This window comes from Felis catus, chromosome D3 (assembly GCF_018350175.1).
Source record: "Felis catus isolate Fca126 chromosome D3, F.catus_Fca126_mat1.0, whole genome shotgun sequence".
Classification (NCBI taxonomy): Eukaryota; Metazoa; Chordata; class Mammalia; order Carnivora; family Felidae; genus Felis; species Felis catus.
Window position 1 is genome coordinate 54,435,059 of NC_058379.1, and position 26,904 is coordinate 54,461,962.

At 34.8% G+C, this 26,904-nt stretch overlaps 1 protein-coding gene across 6 annotated transcripts in view; it reads right to left on the reverse strand.

Annotated features, from left to right (window-relative positions):
* Positions 1-26,904, reverse strand: part of CCDC178 (coiled-coil domain containing 178) — a 497,365-nt gene that overhangs the window by 67,930 nt on the left and 402,531 nt on the right. The window lies entirely within an intron of this gene.

Here is a 26,904-nt window from a genome sequence, read left to right on the forward strand (position 1 = left end):
AAGGAGTCTTCATTTTTGTTTTTAGATATTAGAAATGTTTACTATGAATGTGTGCTCTGGTCCTCAATATTGATTTGGTCTGCTGCCATTCTAAATGCATGTTATAACTGAGCCATAATACATATTAGTAGTTTTCTGGGTAATTATTACATGCCTCATCCCTCAAGTGCTATTCATAGCTTCTACACCAAAGGCTAAATTGCTTTAATTACCCAAGAAGTGAAATAATCCCTTAAAAGGTCTGGCTCTGGATGTCTCAATGCCATCATGAACACATTTTCTAAATAGAGACACAAAGGTTATACTTAAGCAGGTATAAAACATTCTTATGGAAACTAAATGAATTTGAACTGGATAATTCTATCTTCGATATATCTCGATATTTATTTCTCGGCGATAATACTTATATACTTATTTACAAAAAAAAAAGACATGCTTACAAAACATTTTCCTCAAGCAAGAGGAACCTAACTGAAAAAAGAATGGAGATTTTAAGTAAGAGATAAGAATGAAACATTGAAAATCCATTTGAATAAAGCCTAAAAAATATCATTCTACTCTTAGAGGATCTCATGGCTGGATTCAGCCAAGTTGTATGATAAAAATGCCCCATGAGAATAGTCAAAGTCAAAGGTGATAGAAACACTTGTCAGAAATGAGAATATCATGGATATACAGAATACTGAACCAATCAATGGGTTAAAAATATATGTCTTTTTTATTGTGAAACATGGTCCTGTTTTAGAGTTTGTAAAGACTTTGTCTTGATTATGGAGATTGCATATGGCAGTGATGATGGTGACTGAACCTTGATCTTTGAAGAGAAAGACAGCACACGGGAAAAATTCATACATGATTTCATTTTGTAACCAGCACCGATAACTTGCATGAATTGAGATGCAAATAAGATCATGGTGGTTGTATTTGCTATGCATGCTTCCTATTTCAGACATTTGCCAGTAATCAAACTTTAGATCTTGTATACCTGAGATGTGTGGGTATGTGTACAGAAAGAGATATTGTATTAAAATTCAGTAGATGGCCAAATGGAGAAATAATGAATCTAAACCTTATTTTTTTTAAAGTTTATTTATTTTGAGAGAGAGAGGGAGGGAGAGAGAGTGAGCGCATGTGCAGGGAAGAGGCACAGAGAGAGAGAGAGAGAGAGAGAGAGAGAGAGAGAGAGAGAATCCCAAGCAGAATTCATGCTGTCAGCACAGAGACCAACTGGGGTTTGATCCCACAAACCATGAGCCAAAATCAATAATAGGACACTTAACTGACTGAGCCACCCAGGTGACCCTAAATCTTAATTTTGCATGATAAATCTAACTAAGCTAAATCTTGCTTTAGTAAATAGCTAATTACAATTGATATGTGATTTGCATAATAAAACACCAGTTTGCATTCTGTTAATCTTAAATTAGCATATAATTACATTTCTGATAGGTAGGAATGTTTCTAAGGTGCTCAATGAGCCTATTTGCTTAAGATGATAAAGGTTTTTTTTTTTTTCTTATTCTGATTTCAGTATCGGTTAGACAAGTAAAAAATTTTCCATGATGAAGATCAAAACCAATGTCAAACCAACTCCTGTATGAACTATTAAGAATAGGGCCAATTTTGAGCTAATAAAATTTGAAATAGTAAGATTTATATTGTGTGATTGTTTGTATAACATTTTGTATTTGGTCGTATTTTTAAAGTTACCTTTCATTAATTTTTATCAACTTTTTTTCTTTTGTGTCTTGCAAACTTCATAATGCAGATATTGTATCTAGTAATATTATTTGCTGATAGATACCAGAGACAAAGATAGTTCTTGTTCTGAAAAATAGGATCCTATTTGTACATTAGTAACAGTTACTATGAACTATTTTTAACAATCCATTAAAATGTATATAGGATTATAAAGAAATTCAGATTATCTCCATTCAAACCTTGATCAGAAATCAGAATAAACTTTCCTTTCTAAAACCTTTTGAATCTGCTTCATGCAGACAATGGTTTTCTGAAGTGTTCTTAGACAGGTACTTGGGTGCTGTGGGTAGAAATAGAAAGTGGTGGGCCTTAGCACCGTCAAAAGTGGTAGATGATAATACAGGTTTGAGGAACAGGGAATGATAAAGAAAGGAAAACGAGGTGCATACCTCTCAGACCAAATAGAACTTTTGCAGTTTAATGATTTCTTGTGTACCCTAAAGACACTTCTAAAGTTGCTTTAGAACTCACAGTCCCAAGGACAAGACAGAACTTAACTCTGCAGATCTGTAATGTGACATGCAATTAATGCTCTATGAGCCGTTTGCCAGAAAAGAGTTCGATGGTCATCAGTTAAAACACTGTGATGATAATTTCAATTACTAGCTAATTTCTAGATTTGAGAATATACTTTATTTTTAAAGTATGATTATATTCCTTTCTGAGCTGAGCGTGAAAATCTTTGGCACTTGGTTATTCAGTAGGAGCACTGTCACCGTAGGAAAACAGTAAAACTAGGGAACAAGTGGACAGGAAAACATGATTTTTCAGGAGTGTTGTTTGGAAGGATAAGACCATTTTTAAAAGGGATATACTGGCAAATTAGCAAATAGCTGTCCTAATAATTTATTAGAGGCTTTATTGCATTTCATCAAAAAGGAATCACTGAGGTCACTTTTTAAATGAAGCAGTCAAGTTGGCTTTCAAAGAAATCCAACACGAATAAATCTAAAAGGCAGGGTATCTCATCTGTTTGATCCTTTAAACCAGAGCCTGAACAGCAATGAGGTGGGCAGGACACGTGTCGTAGAGGTAGAGAAAGTTAGGCCAAGTTACAGGACTTAACCAAAATTCATCATATTACAAAACTTGTGAGCAATTAGGAAGATTTAAAGGACACATTATATTGTGTCAGCTTTGTTTCCTAACTGTACGTTTTTGTTTTGCCTGGTGTGATCACATTAATGAATGAATTTACCTTGGAAAAAAGACACCCCTCCTAAAGGCAAGGGCTGATTAACTTCGTTCCAAGAAACTAGTGACCTGAATATAGGTCCTCACTGGTGGTGATAAGCATTAATCCATTCAAAACAGGAAGATTTCTGTCGCAATTTCGGTTTCACCCAGTTGGGTGCACAGACAGAAAATGGGGGGATATTCAGGGATCAGTTCGGTAGCTATGGTGATATTTTCTGCTAGGGTAGTAAATGGGTTTAAAGTTCACAATTGTTTGAAGTCTTTTGCCCTGGAGTTTTCTGAGAGTTAAGTCGTTGGCATATTCGGTGAGAACACAAAGACCAGAGTGACATACCAGAGCTTTCCCCTCCCACCTTTACTTCTTTTTGAATATTATGTTGTCCTGGGATTCACTCTGGAACTCGCTAAGATGAGAACTAGGCACAGAGGTTGACAAACATACCACATCCAGATCAATCTTCACAGCTCTCTAAGTGAGGTGTAATCACTGTAAATCTTTTTTTGCAGTTGATTTATATTGTAATTAAGGCAGAGAAGAAGCACATGCAAGGCCAAAAGTGGAAAAGTAGCACACATTTTTCATGGGAAGTTTTTTCCCCCCGTAAGTCAGAGCACAAGAGAGTATTAGAAAAAAAAATTACAAGGAACTAGTCACGCTCACTGGCATGATATGGGAGAATGCTAAGTCATCTGTGTTTTCTGTTTAAATGTATATATTTCAGTTGATTAAAAAAGCACATGGTGAATTGATCTTGCAGCTTATAAAAGCAATATTTCGGCTTCGGTGTTTTTTATTCTTTTTTTTAATCAAATTATCTCCCAAAGCATTTTGACTGAAGTTTATTAACAAGGCAATGCAGCTATTAGTGCTCTGTAGTGCACTCTTGCAAAGTTAAGTAAGAGACATGACTTTCCCTATGCATACTGATCATACCTTCTGAAGGTCTAAAAGAACTAAAGATTGCACAGCTGAGTGGTTTTGAAGAAAGAAAATTGTTACTTTGTCTTTTTTTTATGCAATGTTATTAGATTTTTGGCGGGGGAGCATTCATAAGAAACATTATATTGCTAGATTTTAACTGGTATTTCAAATATTATCAGATTTCCAAAAAAGTAAGTTAGAAATTCAGAGAGACTAAAAGCAGGTACAGGCCTTCAGGCTGGGATAGAGGAGACCGGGAAAAGTTACCGTGAAGGTTTAGGTGGATAACCAGGCTGCCTTTCAGAAAATGTGGGGTAATGTGATTCATATTAAACAGGAGAGTAGTCACATCTTTGGTAACGAGGCAAATGATAAAGAGAAAGCGATGCTTTAATTTTGCATTTAACGTTGTAATAGTTTAGAAAGAGGATGACTAATTCTAAACCAACATATTCTAAGGGAGAAAAATATTTTAAGAGTCCTATTCTAGTCATTAGTAAAAAAAAAAAAAATTCCATGTGAATCCCCCACTGAAAGAATGATCAAGCACTGTGATCTTGCTAGATTCTTGGGGGGAAAAATCTGGCTAATAATGGCTCTGCTTTTCATTTCAGGAAACAAAAGCTTTTCTACCTAGAATTCAACATGAGAAGTAGCCTCTTCTCAGTTTATTCCTGTAAATAAAATTGAATTCTACTTCATTTTTTTTTTCTGTTCCACATTTATTGCTAATTTAATTAGCATTTAATCCTACATGTGCTTTCCTTCTCAGAGGACAATGTTTCTTCTGCGGAAGAACAAAATGTTCTGTGGTCAAAATTTGGTAACCACTGGGGCGCCTAGGTGGCTCAGTTGGTTAAGCTTCTGACTTCAGCTCAAGTCATGATTTCATGGTTGGTGAGTTTGAGCCCTGCATTGGGTTCTGGGCTGACAGTGCAGACCCTGCTTGGTATTCTCTTTCTCTTCCTCTCTCTCTGCCCCTCCCCCGTGTGCTCTCTGTCTCTGCCAGTCTTTCCCTCTCTCAAAATAAATAAGGAAACTTAAAAAAATTTGGTAACTACTGAATATCCAACACCACTCTTTCAAGAGTTATAAAGCACAATAGCATATTAGTCTCAGATATTCTGAAATTAAAAAAAAAAAGAAAACTGACTTAGTGTTTTAATATCCAGTATTTCAAAAATTTATCGTCCACTTGATCTTTTACCTGGTAGTAGCCTATTAAGATCCCAAAAGATGTGTTGTGGAAAAATTGTATTGGTGTGAAGAAAATAAATAAGTTAAAATGAGACCTGGTGCTTAGATTTCAATCCTTGCATGGACGGTATAAATTACCTTTCTCTTTCATTTATTCACTTGACAAACACTTATTTTCATTTGTTATGTTTAAGGCTCCCCCCTTTGGTACAATGGCAGATATTGTGGTCAGAACTTGAAAAGTAGCACATTAGCATCCCCTTCATCCCCACGCCCCCGCTACCCCTTAAATTGGAGTACAAAATACAGTTTGGCCTCAAGGACTGTGGGAATAACAGTTTACCACAACACAGAATGTGATACAGTCACAGATAAGCTGTGATTTTCAAAAGGAGGGAAATGCCACTTCCGGTTGTGAATTCAGTGAATTCTCATGAAGGAGATGTCTTGTTAACTCTACTTTCAAAGATGAGCCAGGAGAAAAACATGGGATCTTCTTAGGGACCATCAAATAAACAAGTGTTTCTGGGGGTACTGGATGATAAAACTAAAGGGTAAATTGGATCCATATTACTGTGGTCTTGAGCAGTACAATTGATCATTCATTTCACTCATCGTTCTTGACTCTGAATTTGTTTTGATTGTTCTAAAATCTAATCTACACAAATGAAAGAGACTTGACATTGCCATATGTGCTTCCAAGTGTATGCTGAGGGCTCTAAAGATGATTCCAATGCTGTTAGCAGCGTTTTATATAATTAGACCTCACAGTGATTGGTAAATGGTTTGCTTATAATATAGAAAGTGGTAACAGTCATGTTACTTAAAAATCTCATGAGTTTTCTGATGTATACAATTTGTGAATATGAACATAGTCCCAAAGTTTGAAACTTTGTCAATTATTCTAATTAATTTTAGGTTGCTGACTAGATAAAATTTGACTTGGAAAACAGACTTATATGAACTAATTTAGCACTGCATTTTAATTTTGCTTCATAAGAATATTTATATTTTCTTACATATTGTATTTGAATTTCAACAATTTTTTTAATTCTGTTTTTTAAATGTTTACTTATTTTTGAGAGAGAGAGAAAGAGTGAGCAGGGAAGGGCAGAGAGAGAGGGGGACAGAGAATCCAAGCAGGCCCCCCACTGTCAGCACAGAGCTCGATGTGGATGCAGGACTTGAACTCAAGAACAGCGCGATCATAACCTGAGCCTAAATCAAGAGTTAGACGCTTAACCGACTGAGCCCCCAGGTGCCCCTGAATTTCAATAATTTTTAAACCAATGTATTTCAGCTCAATATGAACTTGTGCTTTAGTAAAAACATGATTTGGAGACCATGCGGCATAAGATTCCACAGGCTTAATCAATAGAATATTTGCTAGAAAATGCCCTAATTATGAAGGGCCATGCATTCTAGTACAAACTTGGATTTCTTTTTTTTTTTTTTAATTTTTTTCAACGTTTTTATTTATTTTTGGGACAGAGAGAGACAGAGCATGAATGGGGGAGGGACAGAGAGAGAGGGAGACACAGAATTGGAAACAGGCTCCAGGCTCTGAGCCATCAGCCCAGAGCCTGACGCGGGGTTCGAACTCACAGACGCGAGATCGTGACCTGGCTGAAGTCGGGCGCTTAACTGACTGCGCCACCCAGGCGCCCCAAACTTGGATTTCTATGTAGCAGGACCTGTAGCTTTGATGTGTGTGTGTGTGTGTGTGTGTGTGTGTGTGTGTGTGTGTATACTCTACATTTTTTGACTTGACATTATGCAGTTTGGGATGTCAAGAGCAAAAAAGCTTAGTTTTCCTAGATATTAATTTACTTGGGTTCAATTTTAAATGAGCTTTAAGTATTCTCTTAGTTCTTGACTATTTTACACAGACCAAGATTAAATTATCTTTCTCTTGTTTTATTTAAAAAGCTTTAGGAAAACCATCTCTTGCACATAAAAGTAACTTCATTCTGTTCCATTATGAACTGCCTTTCTTTATGTTAGACTTGGTGATTAGAATAAGTATCAACAAAGATCTTAGAATATTGTGCACCACCTTGTTTACACTGTTAGAAATCTCAGATAACCTATCCAGTGATCCTCCTGTGCTCTGAGCGACTTACTCCTTGAGTCTCTCAAATAATCCTTTTGAGGACAGTTAACATGACACCGATGATGTGCTAACCTTGCAGGTGGTTAGGTTTGCCTCTAAATTAGTTATAATCTCTAGAATTAGCCCTAAAAATGAAACAAAACCATTCTTCTTGTCAATTTGGAATTCCCTATTATTTTAGCAAGCCTAAAATAAAAAATCTTTTTATGTACACCATTCTCTTCACCCTGCTTTCCAATGAATACTCAGAAGGAAAATATATTTGAAAAATATTAATTCAAAATATTAGGACTAAAATGTCAAGACTGTGAATGGAGAATGCATTTATATAGAAAATACAATAGATGCTCAATTCACATTTTTTCAGGTTTATTGAGGTTTAATTGACAACACTGTAAGATGTATATTTAAAGTGTACAATGTAACGACTTTATATATATCTATATATCTATACATATATATAGATATATAGTGAAAGGATTCCCACAATGGAGTTAATTCATTGTGTATTAGAGGCGCCTGGGTGGTGCAGTCGGTTAAGCGTCCGACTTCAGCCAGGTCACGATCTCACGGTCCGTGAGTTCGAGCCCCGCGTCAGGCTCTGGGCTGATGGCTCAGAGCCTGGAGCCTGTTTCCGATTCTGTGTCTCCCTCTCTCTCTGCCCCTCCCCTGTTCATGCTCTGTCTCTCTCTGTCCCAAAAATAAATAAACGCTGAAAAAAAAATTCATTGTGTATTAATGTGTATTGTGTATTGTGTATCATCAAGTATTATTACTTGATAATAATGCAAGTACAATATTATCAAATATAGTCACTGTTTTACTTTAAGTCCCCAGACCTTATTATTCATCTTATACCTGAAAATTTGTGCCCTTTTACCAACCTCTCCCATTTCCCGTGAGCAGGGGAGGGGCAAAGGGAGAGGGAGAGAGAATCTTAAGCAGACTCTGCACTGGGCATGGAGCCTGACACAGGGCTTGATCTCATGACTGTGAGATCATGACCTGAGGCAAAATCAAGAGTTGGACACTTAGCATGAGCCACTCAGGCACCCTCCTAATGTGTATTCTATTATTCTTTTTAATGTTTTATTTAGTTATTTTGAGAAAGAGAGAGAGAGAAAGCACGAGCATAGGTGAGTGGAGATGGGGCAGTGAGGAGAGAAAGAGAGAGAGAATGAGAATCCCAAGCAAGCTCTGCCTGACATGGGGCTTGAACTCACGAACCATGAGACCATGAGATCGCGACCTGAGCTGAAATCAAGAGTAGGATGCTTAACCCACTCAGCCACCCAGGTGCCCCAATCTAATGTGTATTTTTAATCTAATGTTTCCTTATTGATTTTCTGTCTGAATAATCTATCAATTTGCTCTTTTCTAGAAAAAAATTCTATATATGAATCCTTAAATTATTTATGGATTACATGCTCTTTGAGGGTATAAATAGTATCTATTCATCTTTGTATCTTAGAACCTGGCCCACTGCTTGATCTTTTATAGGGAGTATATACTTGCTGAATTGAGTGATCATTGTTACTATCAAATATAACAGGCATAGTACTTTTGGATCTTGGTCTTTTGATTGTTAGTGTCTTTCTTTACTTGTTTATTATAATGTCTCCATGGGAAGGAAAAGGAGGAGAATACTGTTTAGAGTAAGTCCTTAGAGGTGAAGAGTACATGGAAAGCCTGTGTCCTAGGCCAAGGCAAAAAGACAAAGTGAGGAGATGAGAAGTCTGATGCCCTCTAGGCGGTCATCCTCTTAAAGGGAGTAAACAGTTGAAATATCCAGATGGAGGTAACATAAGAAAAATGCTATTCTTCTTTGAGTGTAGCCTAGGGGAGACAGAAGTAAGAAGGTCTTTACAGAGCTATATACAACCAGTATCATAATAAGAAGGTAGCCATGACCAGGAATTGGTAGGTCTGGGTAAATACCTAGGAGTGTAACAGTCAGATCATATGGTAGTCACATGTTACTTCCTTAAGAGATTGCCAAAATATTTTCTAAAGTGGTTGTACCATTTTACATTCTACCAACAGTTTATGAGAATTCCACTTTCTCACCACCCCTGTCAACACATAACATGATCAATTTAAAAACATTAGCCATTCTAATAGGTGTGGTGCTATCTTATTGTGGTTTTAACTTGTTTTTCATGAATGACTGACTAATGGTGTTGAGCACCTTTTCATCCGCTTATTTTCTATTTGCATATCTTTTTAGGTGAATTGCCCATTTAAATATTTTGTCCACTTTTTGCTGCGGTATTTATTTAGCTGATATAGAGTTTAGAGATTTTTTTCAATGCATATTTTGGGTACAATTTGTTAAACATATTACTTTACAAATATTTTCTTCCTGTAGGTTGCTGGCATTTTGATTTTCTTAATAGTGTCCTTAGAAGAGCAGAAGCTTTACATTTTGATGAAGTCCAATCTATTTTTTTTTTCCTTGTACTTTTTGGTGTTGTGCTCGAAAAATAGTTGCCTATTCCAACTTCATGAAGATTTTTCTCCTATGCTTTCTTCTAGAAGTTTTGTGGTTTTAGGTTCTATGTTTAGATTTATGCTACATTTGCATTAATGTCTGCATATGGTCCAAGGTAAGAGTCAAATTTCATTTATTTGCATATGCATATGTTGAAAAGACTATGTTGAATTGTCTTAGTAACTTTGTAAGAAAACAGTTGTTAGTTGGGGTGCCTGGGTGGCTCAGTCGGTTAAACATCCAACTCTTGGTTTCAGCTCAGGTCATGATCTCAGGGTTCATGAGATCCAGTCTTGCATTTGGGCTCTGCGCTAACAGCACAGAGCCTGCTTGGGATTCTCTCTCTCTCTCCCTCTCTCTCTCTTTCTCTCTTTCTCTCTCTGCCCCTCCCTTGCTCATGTGCTCTCTCCTCAAATTATAAATAAACTTTAAACAAACAAAAACAGTTGTCAATAAATGTGGGTCTATTTCTATAGTCCTTGTTCAGTTCCATTGATTTATTGGTATATCTTGATCCAATGCCATACTACTTTGATTACTCAGGTATTATAAATCCTTCAACTGTAGTCTTTCTTTACAAAGTTGCTTTAGCTATTCTGTGTCCTCTGCATTTTCTTGTGGATTTTAAAATATTTTTGCTAATTGTTTTAAAATGATTTGTATTGTGTTGAATCTTTCGATCAATTAGTCAAAACTGACACTTGTCAAAAATGACATCTTAACAATGTTGAGACTTCTGATCCCAAAATAAGGTACATCCCTTTCCTTATTCAGGACTTCCTTAATTTCCCTAAGCGATGTTTGGTAGTTTTCAGTATATAGGTCTTGCACTGAAGTTATTTAATAATTTTATGATATTGTACAGGCAATGTTTTCTTAACTTTGATATCAAATAATAGCTAGTATATAGAAATAGTTGTATACTAGTGTTGTATTATGCAAACTTACTAAGTTTACTTATTAGCTTTTTTGTTGATTTCATTGGATTTTTCTATACAGATGATAATGTCTGCCAATGAAGACCATTTTACTTCTTTTCTAATCTGTATCATTTTTTTCCTTTTTGTTGCATTATTACATTGGTTGGAACTTCTAAGACAATGTTGAAAATGTCTTCAAGTGATATGTTACTTCATATATAGTATAAAGTCATATAATAATATATTTCTTTTTTGGTTTTCACGATAATATGGTCATACATTCTACTAATAGATATTTATAAACTATGCATTGTATTGCTATACATTGTTTGCTTAAAGAGTCACTTGTCATTTACAAATGTTTTAAAAATAAGAAAAAAAATCTCATATATTTTCTCAGGTAGTTACCATTTCTGTAAGTGTCCCTTTGAGTAGCTCCCTATTTCCAACTGCTATCACTTTTCCTCTGCCTAACAAACTTCCTTTAACATCTCTTATAGTGTAAGTCAACTTCTGTATGTCGGAAAAAGTCTTCACTTTGGACTCTTTTGAAAGACATAACTGTGTATAAGATTCTAGATTGGCTCCCCCCGGCCACATTGCTTTAAATATTTACTCCACTGTCTTTTGATTTGAATCTGCTGTCAACCTTAGTTTTGTTCCTTTGTATGTAACACGTTTTATCAATGTCTTGTGGATTTTAAGATTTTCTTTTTATCACTGGTTTTGTGCAATTTGATTTTGATATGTGTTGATGTAGGTTCCTGTTTCCTGAAGTTGTGGTCTTTTACTTTTTTGTTTGCAGTTTGCATTATATTTGGGAAAAAACGGCCATCATTTCTTTGAATATTTTTTCTGTTCTCTTTCTTCTCTTCTTCAGGGACTCACATGTGACGTATATGAGGCTGCTTGAAGACATCTCATAACTTACTGAAACTCTTCATTTAAAAAATTCTTTTTCTTTTTTTTTAAAATTTTTTTAACGTTTATTTATTTTTGAGACAGAGACAGAGCACGAATGGGGGAGGGTCGGAGAGAGAGGGAGACACAGAATCTGAAACAGGCCCCAGGCTCTGAGCTGTCAGCGCAGAGCCCGACGCGGGGCTCAAACTCACAGACTGTGAGATCATGACCCCAGCTGAAGTCGGACGCTCAACTGACTAAGCCACCCAGGCGCCCCAAAAAATTCCTTTTCTCTGTCTCTCATTTTGGATGGTTTCTATTCCTATGAATTCTCATTCACTTTTCTTTTTTTTTTTTAACGTTTATTTATTTTTGAGACAGAGACAGAGCACAAACGGGGGAGGGTCAGAGAGAGAGGGAGACACAGAATCTGAAACAGGCTCCAGGCTCTGAGCTGTCAGCACAGAGTCTGAAGCGGGGCTCGAACTCATGGACCCCGAGATCATGACCTGAGCCCAAGTCGGCCGCTTAACCGATTGAGCCACCCAGGCGCCCCTCATTCACTTTTCTTAATGCAGTTTCACATCTGCCATGAATCTTATCCTACGCATTTTTCATCTCAGGCATTGTAGTTTTTGTCTTTAGATGTCTGATTTGTGTCCTTTGATGCCTCTACATAATTTATTAACATATGGAACATAGTTACAATAATTGCTTAATGTACTTATCTGCTAATTCTAACCTCTGTGGCAGTTCCATGTCAATTTCAATTGATTACTTATCTCATTGTATTTTTCTGTTTTGCATGACTTGTGATATTTTATTGGATGTCCTACATTGTGAATTTTACCTTCTTTGGTGATCGATATTTTTGTATTCCCATAAATAGTCTTGAGATTTGTTCTAGTTACAGTTAAATTACTTGGAAACCAATCTGATCCTTTTGAGTCTAATTTTCAAGATATGTTAGGTAGAGCCAGGTCTGTGTTGATCTAGAGCTAATTAATTCCCTATTGAGATAAGACTTTTCTGAGTACTCTACCCAGCTCTCCATAAGTTATAAAGTTTTTCATTCTGTCTTGTAGGAACATGTCTTGTGTGAGAACTAGATACTATCGCCACTAATATTTGGAGTAATTTTTTCTTGGCCTAAGGCAGTTTTCTTATAAGCATATATTGCTCAGCTAGTTATTCAAAAGTGAGTCTTCTGCAAATTTCCAGAGTTCTCTGCAGGATACTCTGTCCTGTGTACTACAGCTTCTTTTATCTCCTTGAACTCTGAGCTCCATCCACTCAACTGTTGGAGTCTACAGAAGTCTGCCTCTATTTACTTCCTCCCCACCCCCAGCTTGTACTATGAAATACAAACTCTCTCAAGGTAATAAGCTGAGACAATTGTAGGCTTTGCCTTTTGTGGTTCATGTCTTTCTGGATCCCTATCCTTTTCATTGCTTGATTTGTCAAATACCTTGAAAACTGTTGTTCCATATATTTTTTGTTTGGTATTTGGCTGTTTTAGGCAAATGGGTAAATATGACTCCTGTAACTTAATTCTGCCTGTAAGTAGAAGTATCTTTTGATTTCATGTACTTCTGATAATTTCTTCTGGTTTCCAACAGTTACAGTTGAAACTGTTACCAAGAAACTGGGTGATGTGAATGCATGTGATTCCATTGTGGTATCCCCTTACAATCTTGGCTAGTAGAGTTTAGAAATGTGACCAATTTAATAGATAAGGTTAAATCTTAGAAAAATTTGCTATTAGTAATTCCAGGAAAATTCTGAAGATATGCTACTTCAATGGAGGAACATTAAGAAGAAAAATTAATCTATAATACTTAGGCATATTTATGGTCAACACAGTTTTAGACTTGTATAGTTGATACCCGTTCCTTTGCTATAGTTGAATACTTTCCCCATAATTTCAGTTACCAGCAATATCCTTATGAGTTCTAAAGTATTCTTGTTAGCCCAGGGGTCTTCCTGAGCTCAAGTCTCATCACCTTACTATACATGTCTCTGGACTCTCCATTATCTAAATGATCCTCAATTCTCTTTAATTTCAAACATGAACTCAATCTCATCTAACATCCTTCCTTTCTTTCTGAATTACTTATCATGATGTTCTTGTGACTTTGTGGATTTATACATGATTTTATATTCAATTAAGATAATTTTCTTATTCTCAGCCCCCTACAAAATGCTTCCTTGTTCCCAGGAGTTCATAGAAATTTTGGTGCATACAGTGGTTTAATTAATTTGTGAAAAGTCCTATGCCTTTCTTAAAACCATGAATTCCTGGTGTGCTTATGTCCCCATTACTTCCTCTAGCTATAATGTACTGAATTGATTCTATTTGGGGGTCATTTCACCGTACTCATTTCTTTAATTTCCACAATAAAAACCAAACTGAAGTTTTTATGCATGGTAGCAGAAATTACTAGGGGTTTAGAGAAGATGAGTAGTGGCGGATCACATCATTACAATACACAATACTCACTAAACATCTCTGTTCCCAAAGTATACCTTAATTATTTCTGCCAACCTGAACTCTGGCCTTCCATCATATTGCTCTCACTCTGCCCTTGAGGAATTCTCTATTATTCCCTGCAAGTGAGAAATTATGAGAGTTTGCTTATTGCTTTCCCTTCTTGCACATTCTACCTCAAGTTGTCTATGAAGGTTTTTTTTTTTAAATATGAAATTTATTGTCAAATTGGTTTCCATACAACACCCAGTGCTCATCCCAACAGGTGCCCTCCTCAATACCCCTCACCCACCCTCCCTTCCCTCCCACCCCCCATCAACCCTCAGTTTGTTCTCAGTTTTTAAGAGTCTCTTATGTTTTGGCTCCCTCCCTCTCTAACCTTTTTTTTTTTTTTCCTCTCCCTTTCCCTCCCCCATGTTCTTCTGTTCAGTTTCTCAGGATACACTTAGGAGTGAAAACATATGGTATCTGTCTTTCTCTGTATGACTTATTTCACTTAGCATAACACTCTCCCATTCCATCCACGTTGCTACAAAAGGCCATATTTCATTCTTTCTCATTGCCACATAGTATTCCATTGTGTATATAACCACAATTTCTTTATCCATTTATCAGTTGATGGACATTTAGGCTCTTTATGAAGATGTTTTTCTAATAAAATATGGTCTCTGCTCAGAGAAATTTGGTACTATCTCTTAGGCTAATTTTTCCTCTTTTTAAGTTCAGAAAACTGGAAAGGAGAAATGTGTGTTTAAAATCATTGTGAATTTCTAAGTTATTGTTGATATTATGATGAAAATATATGAGAGACATTGTTATCAAAAGAGGTTGAGGAAAATGAAAAGTACTTGAATTTACCTGAAACTCACAGCTGAAAATAATTTATTTAACTTTTTTAAAACTTTTGTCTTAGAAAACTGTTTTCTTGGAAAGGGCAAGATAAGTCTATTTTTATCTATGAAGTAAAGAAAACATCAGAGTTGATGAAATATCAGATAATCATTGATAAACATGAAAATATAATTCAGCTTAATGATTTTGTGACTTGATTCCTTGGTAAGTAAAAATCAAAATGAGAAGATAACTAAAATGTAGCTAGAATATGATGAATAAGACCAGTCAGTATTCATTAGTTTATTAAAAATATATGGTGGAACCATTGCAATGAAATTGAAAAACAATTGTTATATGGTGTAAGATATTTGAAGAAAATATGAAAGTCTTCCTAATTAAGGAATATTTCATAGGTTTAATACACACTAAGAAAGATAACTGGTGTCATTTTGCACAAAATTGAGTTGATTTTAATAAAATAAATATGTAACGTATTTAATTAAGTAAGCAGAAATTTAAAATTTGCTGCAAAACATATAGGAAGATAGTTAAAGATTTTAGGTACATACTGTCTGCATAATTTGTGAATTTGGTGACATTTAAGTTTTTGTACAAGTAAAAGAACTAGAAAATGCACTCAGTACTATCAAATCTTTAAATAAAACTTCAAAGTTGCATGAAGAGTATCTTGCAAATTGAAAATAGATTTGAGGAGTTTCCATGATTGGAGTTCTTAAAAATAATTGGATTTTATATGTATTAGCAACTCTTAATAAATACAGTTATTGGTTTCAACTCAATTTCTTCAGAGATTATTTATAAATATAATAAAACTCACTTTTGAAATATTATTTAAAAGAATTTAAGTTTTAAAGTTAGCTGGCACAGTGTCATTTGGGACAAACAAGACTTATTAAATATATTAGAATTATTTATTATGGGAATAAAAATGCTTTGCTCTATGGCAAGCATCTGAAAGTATCATTTTCTGAATTGTTGCCAGAATATAATGGTTTCTCAGTTTTGAAAGATGTACAACTAATGTACCTAAAAGCAGCCCTTAATAAAATGATTTACTGTACTTTGTTGTTTTTAATGCTTATTTTTGCTGTAGCACCTTTGTAAAACAAGCATATTCTTTTTCTTTTATAGATTTTTGTTGGTTCTATTGTGGGACAGTTATGCTTCTAAGAACTACAGCTTTATTTGTTTTATCAGAAGAAAAAAATAGTCTGTGAAACTAGATTTATTAATATGGCCAATAGCAATTGTTCTACAATCTAGTCATAGATTCATTCTTTTTTATTTCGTTAACACTTATGTAAACCTATGTCTGAAGGCAATTTGTTGGTATATAATCTTACTGAAATTATTCTGCCTTGTGGGATAATCTGCAGGAATCAAGGGACCATATCCTAACAGTTTAACTAATCACATTCAATATTTTCTGTACCTATCAATTGGCTTAGCTGGTAAAGCCACAGTGGTAATGGGCTTTAGCTCAAAACTACAGGCTTGATATCTTTAGGCAGTAAATCATATTTCTTATAGAAAGAAAAAACATCTCATGTCTACAGATTTTATCAATATCTTGGGCCATTTGTCTTACAGATACAGTCGATGTGTGCCTTGTCACTGGCAAACTGTAGCCTATCTTATTTAATAATAATATAAGATAGAGGTTTATCACATTACTGAACTTATCTTTGTTACTCAAAACAATAATTGCTCACCTCGTCCAACTTAAAAATCATGACCCGAATGCCCTTTTAGAAATGGTACATTTAATAAAAAAAGAATTAAGGAGTTCTTCATAGCTCATACATACCTAGATATTTTTCCTTCTCCTTTCTTGTAAAATAATCTAGTGACATAGTTTTTCATTGTTAATTTTTGCACCCTTGAAGTTCCTTTTCCAATGGACTTCCTTATTTTGATTGAACTTTTTGGTATATTTACTTGTAAACAGTGAACTCATAAATGCAAATCAGTAAGTTTTTTAACATTAAAATTTCTAGAAATCTTAATTCATAACCTTCTTTTTACATATCTCATCACTTTGGTTTTATACAATTGGTTCTACAGAATTTGGTTTTATACACTTTCTTGATTTTCTTCTAGTCTTAAGGGTAGACTGGTACTAAGAAAATTAATACACAAGAGATCTTCCAAATATTATTTTCAAAATAAATTGTACTCTACCTGCCTTAAAATATCCACTGCCTCCAGGGTATATCTTGTAAAAAAATAAAAATAAAAAGATTTCTTCAAGTATGAAAAAATTGTATCATGTTGTTCTTAACACTGCCCTGATTTGCTGATTAATTAATTCAGTATCAGATTATTTCCTGGACACTATCTCAAATAATCCTTTGATAAAGCTGCCCATTTTCTTCATTAAACATTTATAGAGAATCTATTAAAATGTATGCTCCCTAAACGTGCTACAGGGTATAAAGCTGAGTAAACCATAGCCCTGCCCACAAGGATTTTAAAGACTTTTGAAGAAGACAGGTATATATTATATATACATGTTGCAAGTATGTATCAAATAAATGCCATATGTACATATTTGACATATATATCAAAACAAGATGAATCTACATTGTATTTGGCACTACTGGGAATATAAAGCTGAATATGGCATTGTTTTCAAGGTCCCAATCTATCTGGTGAAGGAAATTCAAGAATGTTAAGTTGTAATAAAACAAGTGCCATGAAAGAGGTATGAAAAAACAATCTCTGAACTTATGGAAACAGGAAGGATGTTCATACTCTTTATATAAGACTTGACGGCATCAGAGAGAGGGAGGCAGTGATGGACATGACTTCAAAGGAACAGAAAGCAGTTATCAGATGATGCCCAGAAGGGAAAGAGACATATCAAAGAATATTTGTTCTACAAAAAAAGAAAGAAGAAAAGAAGGAAAGGTGGAGGATGGCATTTTGCTGAATTCCCAAACCAAGAATCATAGGTAAAAAGATAACTATGCTAGAAATCAAGTGAGACATCCAGTTAAAGTGTTATTCTTTGCTGTCTTGTATTATCTCTCAAGTATCTTCTCTATCTCCAATGACATTACCTCATTTGAGGCTACTAGCTATCTGAACTGAACTATTGCAGGACTGTCCTCGTCAGTCTCACTTCCAGTCATGAAACCTCTACTCCACCTTCCCCCTTCACTACCCACTTACCTTCTACTTTCCATATACCAACCTAAGAAATCTTTCTAAAACTCAAATGTTATCATTTCTCTCTCCTTGCACTTGTCAATCCCCTTTCCCTTCGTCCTACCCAATACCTTCAGGATAAAGTCCAAGATCTTTTCATGGCACAGAACCACTGGCAAGATTTGGCTACTGCTTATCTCTACACTCACCTGTAGCTCTAGTTCAACTGAATTCTATGTGATTCATATGCACATAGTGTAAGTAATTCCAGTAATATGCGAGGTTCTTTCAGGTATAGGTTTAGTCCTTTCTTTGTCTTTTGTCGGAAAAGCCTTCTCACCTCTGTCTTCTATCATCTTTGCATTTATCACACTACATTGACAATGTCTCCTGCCTGGGTTTTTACCATAGACTAGATTTTTCATAAGAGCAGACACTGAATCTTCTTCATCTTTATAGGTATAATGCACAGATATTTAATATTTATTAAGTTAATGAAAAATTTCTCCCTCTCTCTCTCCACCCCCCACAGATTTTTGCTATGTCTCAGCATTTTCAGGATTTTTAAAAACAACTTGTCTGTCTATAATTTGGTAAATTCATTATCCATTTCACTTAGCTGTTATAATTTCTGTCATTTGAATTGCTGTCGTTTCTGCTCATATTTTCTTAGTATTCCATATTGTCTTTTGGTCAGAAATAATTTGTATAAGTTTTCATTACTTCAAGGTATTCAGTAACAGGTGATACTCTATTCTCTTTTCTAACAAAAGACTTATATTACCATTTTTCCCTGAGTATCTTTCTTTTATCCATTTTGCTAGCCATGGACTCTTTCTTCATTTATTAGATGGCCTACTTTCTCTTCTAATGTATATTTATTTGTTTATATCTCATACTAATTTACAAATTTCTCCCTTTTATTTTGCTTGAAAAGCAACTTAGATAAATTCTTCTACTTTCCTGTTTTTAAAATTTCTACAAACATTTTTAAATGAGAAAGATCAAGGAATAATCACAAATAGTTTCTATTTAATAAAGCCAGCTGTGTGGAAGAGGACTTTAAGGCTCAGATACTGGCCAGCTATATATTTCTTTTCATGCATGATATTTACATGTGTGCATGATAAGTTTAAATCCATTCTAGTGATTTTTTTTTGGCAAATATGGAATCAATTATGTGAATCTTATACAAAACTCAGAAATACAGCAAAAACTGTTTCATGTTATAATGACTGAAGTCTGGATAATATGTCATATCATATAATATAATATAAAGAGCCATTTAGCTTAACAGATGCCACGACTGTGGAATATTTTCCACAATAAGTCAATAAGATACCAAACCAAATGCACAAACTCTCTCATCCTCTGTGTATGGGGGGCGGTTTCAAAATACACTTGGGATGCTCTTGAAGAGGCTGTGAATCAGTACCATTCCAGCCTAAATTTTCAAATGTCTAAGTAAAAAGCACATCATATTTGCAGGCAATTATGCACTCTACAGTGGAAAAAATAAACCTCAAAGATACATAAGGTCTTGGCTATAATTGCAGCTGATGATCACCATCTCACAACCTTTTTCTCGTGGCTTGTGTCATATAGTATATTCTTAACTTTTCTAATTCCTGGTCTTCACTTCTTTCTGCTTTGATGTATGACATGCTTCTCTCCAGCTGAACCTGGAAATTTGCTAAGGTACTTGCCATTTTCCCTCCGATTATTTTTTATTCATAATTTCCTCAGAATTATAAGTATGCCTGGCTTTATGGCTTTACAATCTGACCACTAAAGGTGTTGTTATAGCTCCTCTTGGTCATCTACGTGCTAGTCAGTATTTCAACTGCTAAGAGGATATATTGATATGGGTCCCACTTTCTTATTAGGTTATGTATAAACTACACAGGACCCTTCACTTCACTAGAGGTTAGGGTCCTACCAACTCTCCTTTCTTTTTCTTATTATTTTGGTTATCCTTAACTTCTAAGTTTAGAGCAATAGCGGCTGTTCTTGTTTTCCTCTATTTCACCTGAGACCATTCTTTAATAGGTCAGTGTGTTTATGCCTCTGAAATGGCCATCATTTCTCCCATCTTATTTCCTTCGCTGTTCAGGATCTTATAATTGTAGACCTACATTTTTTTTAACAGTAGCTTCTCAGCTCTATTTCTCAAATATTGTCACTGAAAATCTAGTCTGGATGAGTTAGTTTTGTAAGATGCCACCCGTGTACTATAACTCTCTTAACATGACCGTCCACTATTAGCTGCATCTAGTTTGCTCCTTTGCTTGACTTTCATTGTCTTCCACAACAGATTCACAGGATGTGGATGCATCTCTCTCTCTCAGCCAGAACATGGGCACCCTGCAGCAGCGGGTTTCATTTGCACAGAATGGACTGGGAATCAGGAAATACGGGATCTAAATGTGGTTCTACCACATGCATGGTGTTCACAGGGATGCTCATGTCAGCTCTTTGAAAGTTTATTTATCTGTAAAATGGGCATAATAAAATCTACTTTCCCAGGGTTTTTTGTGATAGTCAAATTAAAATAAACACATTGAAAATATAAAGTGTCACAGAAACATCAGCTAATGCAGTGATGCTAGAACTCCCTAGCTACCCTCAGAAGCTAGCTGCATCGATACAGTGCAGCTGCCTCTACTTTTTCACAAAGACTATAGAATATTACTAACACAGTACTGTGTGATGAGCAACTCTTTACTCATAATGTTTGGAAGAGTTTTTTTCCCCCTAGATTAACTTTTATAAGGTAAAAATAAAGAGGGCATGAGGAAGGTTTTCTGTAGGATCATTGTTATTTCGAATCTGTCAGAATAAATATTTCTAAAGAAGAAAGGAAAGCTAAACGGGGAGAGAAGAGATGAAATAAGAGAAAGAAGTACTTTGATACAGTAAAGATAACATTTTATAATCCAACTGCACCCCCGGATTTTGCCTTTTGAATGAATCAGCTGGCTGAGAACTTTTTGATCCAAAACAGGGAAAGATGCCAGCTGGCAACTCTAAAGGCTAAAAGCAGAGATCCTCCAACTTCTATCAAAAGGTTTTAATAAGAAACATGCATTTAATTTATTACAGAAGAAGCAAGGAAAGATCTCATCGTGCGGTCTTGCCATATTTGCTAGAAATTATATGTTCGAAGGCCTAGGGCAGGAATATTTTGACATATATAAGGAATTTTTATTTCATGCTTTGCTCACTGCACTGCAGATGTTTTTATTTATTTATCTGTTTGTTTGCTTTTTGCGTCCCAAATGGTGTGATGTTAACCTATCAGCAGGATGTGGGATCAACTCTGGAAAATGAAACTCTAATTCAAAACAGTGTTGGCAACATCTAGAGGCATTTATGTTTGGGGAGGTGTGTGTCATGGCAAGTGATGAGAAATTTAAACGTACTGGAGTCCAATTTGTGGATATTGGGGAGTCTTACGCTCATTATTAACTAATTCCAGCCTATTTACTTAATCCTCAAATCAATTTTAACAGCATTAGGATATTAGAATATTGGATGTCATATTATAGGTTTGGTAAGAAATATGCCCAATGGAGTAAATCGGGATATAGGAGAATGCTGCACATTTCATAATTTTATACTAAGCAGTCAAGTTTTCATTCTGGTAGGTCATTTGATTCTCTGCAGGTGGCTATGCCTGCCTCTGAAGAGAGAGCCCTGAGTCACATGTTACACAAATGAAATGCGATTATCTTTGTGGGTAGCATCGTATGATTTGGAACAAGTCTTTAGGTCTAATATAAAGATCCTTCAAATAAATCATCCAGCTAAGCTTCTGTGGCCCCAAACTCCTAATTTAAAAATGTTGATAAATGAAGTACCTCTTTAGTTAATAAATGAAGTATCTCTTTAGTTATCCTTTGTCAGCAACATTCATTTTAATGGAAAGTGAGTTTACAGGGTTACATGATTGAACTACTGAGCCAAGTCAGTGTTGGCAAATGATGGGCTAAATTATTGATGTTACACACTAATGAATTCTGATGAGAAATAAAACACAGACATTACGTTTCAAGTGGTTCATAATTATTTTTGTACTTTAAAAGCAATTTTATTCTTTTTCCAAATCATACTGGTTCTGTAAAACAAAAACATAGTTAGTGATTATACTAAAATTATTGAGTTTGTGGCAAAAAATGCTCTTGCAAGTTTTCATTTCTGTGAAGATAATGTTATTCACACTAGGTTTCTGATTTCCTTATATACTTCTGGGAAAAGATAATTAAATTAAATGTCTAAATTTTAAAACCAGTGTCTTTAAATAAGATAATCTGCTTTGCAACCATGGTTAGCATTTCAATAGATGCATTTATAATCTATGATATGTCTATCAACACATTTACTGGAGCTGTGTTGAAATATCATAATTATATCAGGTAATGACAAAAACAGAGGGACTTCCGTGAAGCAGCTTTGTTTTAGTAAAGAAGCTAGCTCCAAATGTGTGATACAGAATCAAGTGTGTACTATAAAATGATAGACATCTGACAAAGTCAGGGCCTGGTGGCAATTACTGAAGCAGGTTCATATTCAGTAAGCTCACAGAGGTTTATACCTTCCATAATATAATTACAGTGCCCTGTAATATTTCCTCATGACTTTACTGTCCCAGATTGACTTTACTTGTGTGGGTCTGTGACTTTCCTTCTTTCCAGGAGAGTGACTCAAACAAAGGCTCACTTTGAAGAGATCTTAAATTGATTTTGAGTTAAGATGGAACCAGAAGTCGAAATCATAGACAAGGTATTAGTTCAAAGATTCATTACTTGCCGGTCATGAATCTTTGGACATGTCCCTCAGCTTCTCTACAGCTCAGTTACCAACCCCCCTAAATAGGGTAACAGGTGCTCCTGTCCTATCATAAAGGATTGTTGAAATTCATAAATCAGATATGCATGAAGAAATCTGCTTTGTAAATATAAGGTAAATTTACTTCCTATATTTGCATAGAATCTAGTTCTTTTAGAAAAGTCATCAAAATTACTTAGGATGTATATATATATATCCCAACTGAGGGATATGATGCAGAAGAAATGAACATGAAGAGTTTTCAATTCGAGGTTTGGTCAACATGCTAGGTTATTTTCCCCTTATGATAATATATGCAGATCCATACAAGTATGAATATTCAAAGGTAAAATTTCTTTCACTGTGTTGGATTGAGATAGGAGATGCGGCATGGCGTACTTTAGTTCTCGCTTTGTGTACACTTTATATAAAATAAAAAAAAATACTGAGAGTTTTTTTTTTTAATCTTAACTCTGTAGTATCCTGTTCCCACATTAAGGTTTACTAAGACACTCTCTACATCTTCATAATTTTCTCTTCATCTATGATAGACTTGGCACCATTTGTGAATAAGGCTACCGCAAATCTTATCTCTTTTATATTTTAAAATCTCATCCTAATGTTTTCCCCTTGTTATAACTGCTCTGCTCATTGTTCTATAATATTGATACTCTTGGATGAAAAATCATGTGTCTGTATTAATCTCACATCAAAGCAGCATCATTATATAATGATGATGCTAAGTTGTATGAAAAATACCTACTGGATATGCTCCATTAGTCACTAATTTTCAAACTTAAAGTTCTGTCTTTGAAAAACTCCTCTCCCCCACACCACTGACATGGCTCCTCCACTTGAAAAATGTATTGTCTATATAATGTGAATTAAAAAAAATGCTGGGTATTATTTTGTTTAAGTCCAAGGGAAAAAATCAGAATACATAGAAATTTATATCTTTCTAATAAATCCAATCATAAATATGCTTACTTTATTTCAAAATAAAAAGGACTACATTTTGGTTTTAACATGTTATTGAGCAGAATAAAGAGAGAAGGTAATTTAATTCATGGAATTTAATATTGACAAATGCTTTAATAACCTCCTAAATTTACATCATATTGATATATGTGTGAAATTAATGTGTTTCCATATCTTAGATATGTTTATCTTTGTTTATCTTTAAATGGAAGAAAGACAGGTGTTTCAACGCTACCAATGTTACCTGCAGGCACTTACAGGTATTATCAGAGAGATTCTCCTGGATATTCTGAGAGGTGAAAGAGTGAGAAGGCCAGTATCATATGTGACAAAGAATTAAAGAGTGAAAGGTTGTGAATAGAGTTAACGGAAACCATTTTGAGAGAAATATGGAATAGAGCTATAGAATCTAGTGGGGGAAGCTCTTTAACACACTCAATTCAATCATCTGGCAGCCAAGTCAACATATGAAATGAGTAATATTAGGTTACCTTAACAGTTAAGAAGAACTTCATTTATTTATTCCATATCTTTTATTAGGAGGTTCCTAGGTGCTATCCTAGGTTCTATATGCTAAATGCTAGACTAAGTTAGGTGCTCACCAGAGACATGGCCCTCATCACTTTGTTGATGGTGTTTTGTACTCTTTTCTACCTTAGTCCCATGATCCACCCATTGAACCCCTCTAATCACACTGAAGGAAACTATTCAGTTTCATGTCCCTCAAATTGTCACTTCCATCACAGGGGGTTAATTCTGCATGAACTTCTTTAATTCTGTTTAAAGTACTTTCTAATTTCTCTTATAATTCCTTTCTTGACCTACATGGTTAGAAGTGTGTGGATTAATTTCCAAATATTTGGGAAAATTTTCAAATATCTTTTAATTATTGATTTCTAATAATTTCATTGTGGTCAGACAACATATTCTCCAGTACTTTGATTCTTTGAAATTTATTGAGACTTGTTTTATGCCCCAGGATATAGTCTATATTTGGAAATGTTCCATATGTACTTTAAAATACTATATTCAGTTATTGTTGAATGGAATGTTCTATAAATGTCAGTAAGGTCTATTCAGTTCTTCCATGTTTTTATTGATTTTCTGTCTGCATGTTTTATTAATTCCTGACAGAGAGGAATACGAAAATCTCAAATTATAATTATGCATCTTTTTATTTCTACTGTAACTTTGTTCAGTATTTGCTATATGTATTTAGAAATTTTTATTAGATCCATACACATGTAGAATCATTTATGTGCTTGATAAACTGATTCTTTGAAATGACCCTTGTGAACCCTGGTTATAGTTCTAGTTGTTAAGTTTAATTTGTCTGATATTAATACAATCTCACCAACTGTATAATGCTTGGTGTTGCACGGCGTGTCTTTTTCTATCCTTATACTTTTAACCTATCAGTTTCTTCATATTTAAAGTGTATCATTTATTGACAGGTAAATTTGAGTCTTGTATGTTTATTAGTTGGGAGTTTTAGTCCATTTATATTTACTGTAACTTTAGTATGATTGTATAGTCTATAGATTTGATATTCTTTGCTGGATAGAGAATTCTGAGTTCATTTTTTTCCAACAATTTAAAGATACATACATATACACACACACACACACACACACATATGTATTTTAAGTTTATTTATTTTGAGAGAGAGAGAGAGAGAGAGAATGCATGCATGCAAGCAAGGCAAGGACAGAAAGAGGGAGAGAGAGTCCCAAACAGGCTCTGTGCTGTCAGTGCAGAGCCCGACACAGGGCTTGATCTCACAAACTGTGAGATTGTGACCTGAGCTGAAATCAAGAGTCAGATGCTTAACTGATTAAGCCACCCAGGAGCCCCTTAAAGAGATTCTTCTATGTCTTCTGGTCTCCATAGTTTCTGATGAGATGTTAGAGGTAATTTTTTATTTTGTTTTGTCTGGATGCTTTTACATTTTATCTTAATTTTAATTTTCATTATCTTTAGCTTTCAGATGGTAACTACAATGTACGTAGGTATGATTTTTTTATGTAAATATCTTTTAGGGGGATTCTTTTGAGTCTATTTGCATCTGCATTTCATGTTTTTCATCAAAATAAACATATTATTTTTATGCGTTTTATGGTTTAAGTGCAATTCCCAGTGGTAGCTGATAAGTTAAGCTAGGCTAATACAATGAGCAGAAATATGAGAAGAGCATGCCAAAATTTTAGCACTTGGTTTGATAAGTGAATGGTCAATAATTATTTACTGAATGTTCAATGCATTCCCTGAATACCAAACCTAAATTTGTCAGACTGTTATTTGTGACCTTGTTTAAGATATTCCTTCACCTCTTGTCTTTCACTGTCTTCCTCTGAGACAATCTAATTTCAGTAACAGACATATAGAAAATTGCTACAGTATGGTCATTAAAAGCAGGTAATCTGTAGCTAAATTGCTGGGGTTAAATCCTGTCTCTCCTATTAGTTCTGTGACCCTGGGCAAAATACGTAACCTCTATGTACTTCAGTTGCCTCTTCTGTAAAATGGGTACACTGTGATAGCACCTCCTAGGGTTCTTTAAGAATTAAATGAATTAAAATTCACAAAACACAGAGGACAATGTCTGGCATTTAGTAAGGATAAGATAAATTCCTTGTTAAAGAAAAAAAAAAGAAAATGAAACAATGTCTATTCCATAAACGTGGAATCTGTTTTCCAAGTCCTTTATACTTCCTCTGCTTTAAGGTGTTTCCCCCTCTTCTTCTCACACAATGTCCCTCTTTCTCTATTTATATTGAGTTACTTATTCCTGGAAGCTTGTTTCAAGTCCCATCTATTTTACAATGGAATTCAGGCTTAAGTAGGTTTCTCCACTGCCCAGCCATAAGGTTTATTATCTATCTATACCTGGTAACACACAACCATACAACTAGTTATTCCCTAGTATTGTCTATATCTACATCTTTATTTCATTTCTGATATTCCTTGTATTACATTCTATTCCCTAATAATATAAAATCAGTTGCCATTTCCCCTGTATCCCTGCACTATTCCATTTTATTCTCACATGTCTTTGTTCCAGTCATTTCCTCTTTCTATACCCTCCTGCCCATCTTTTGTTGA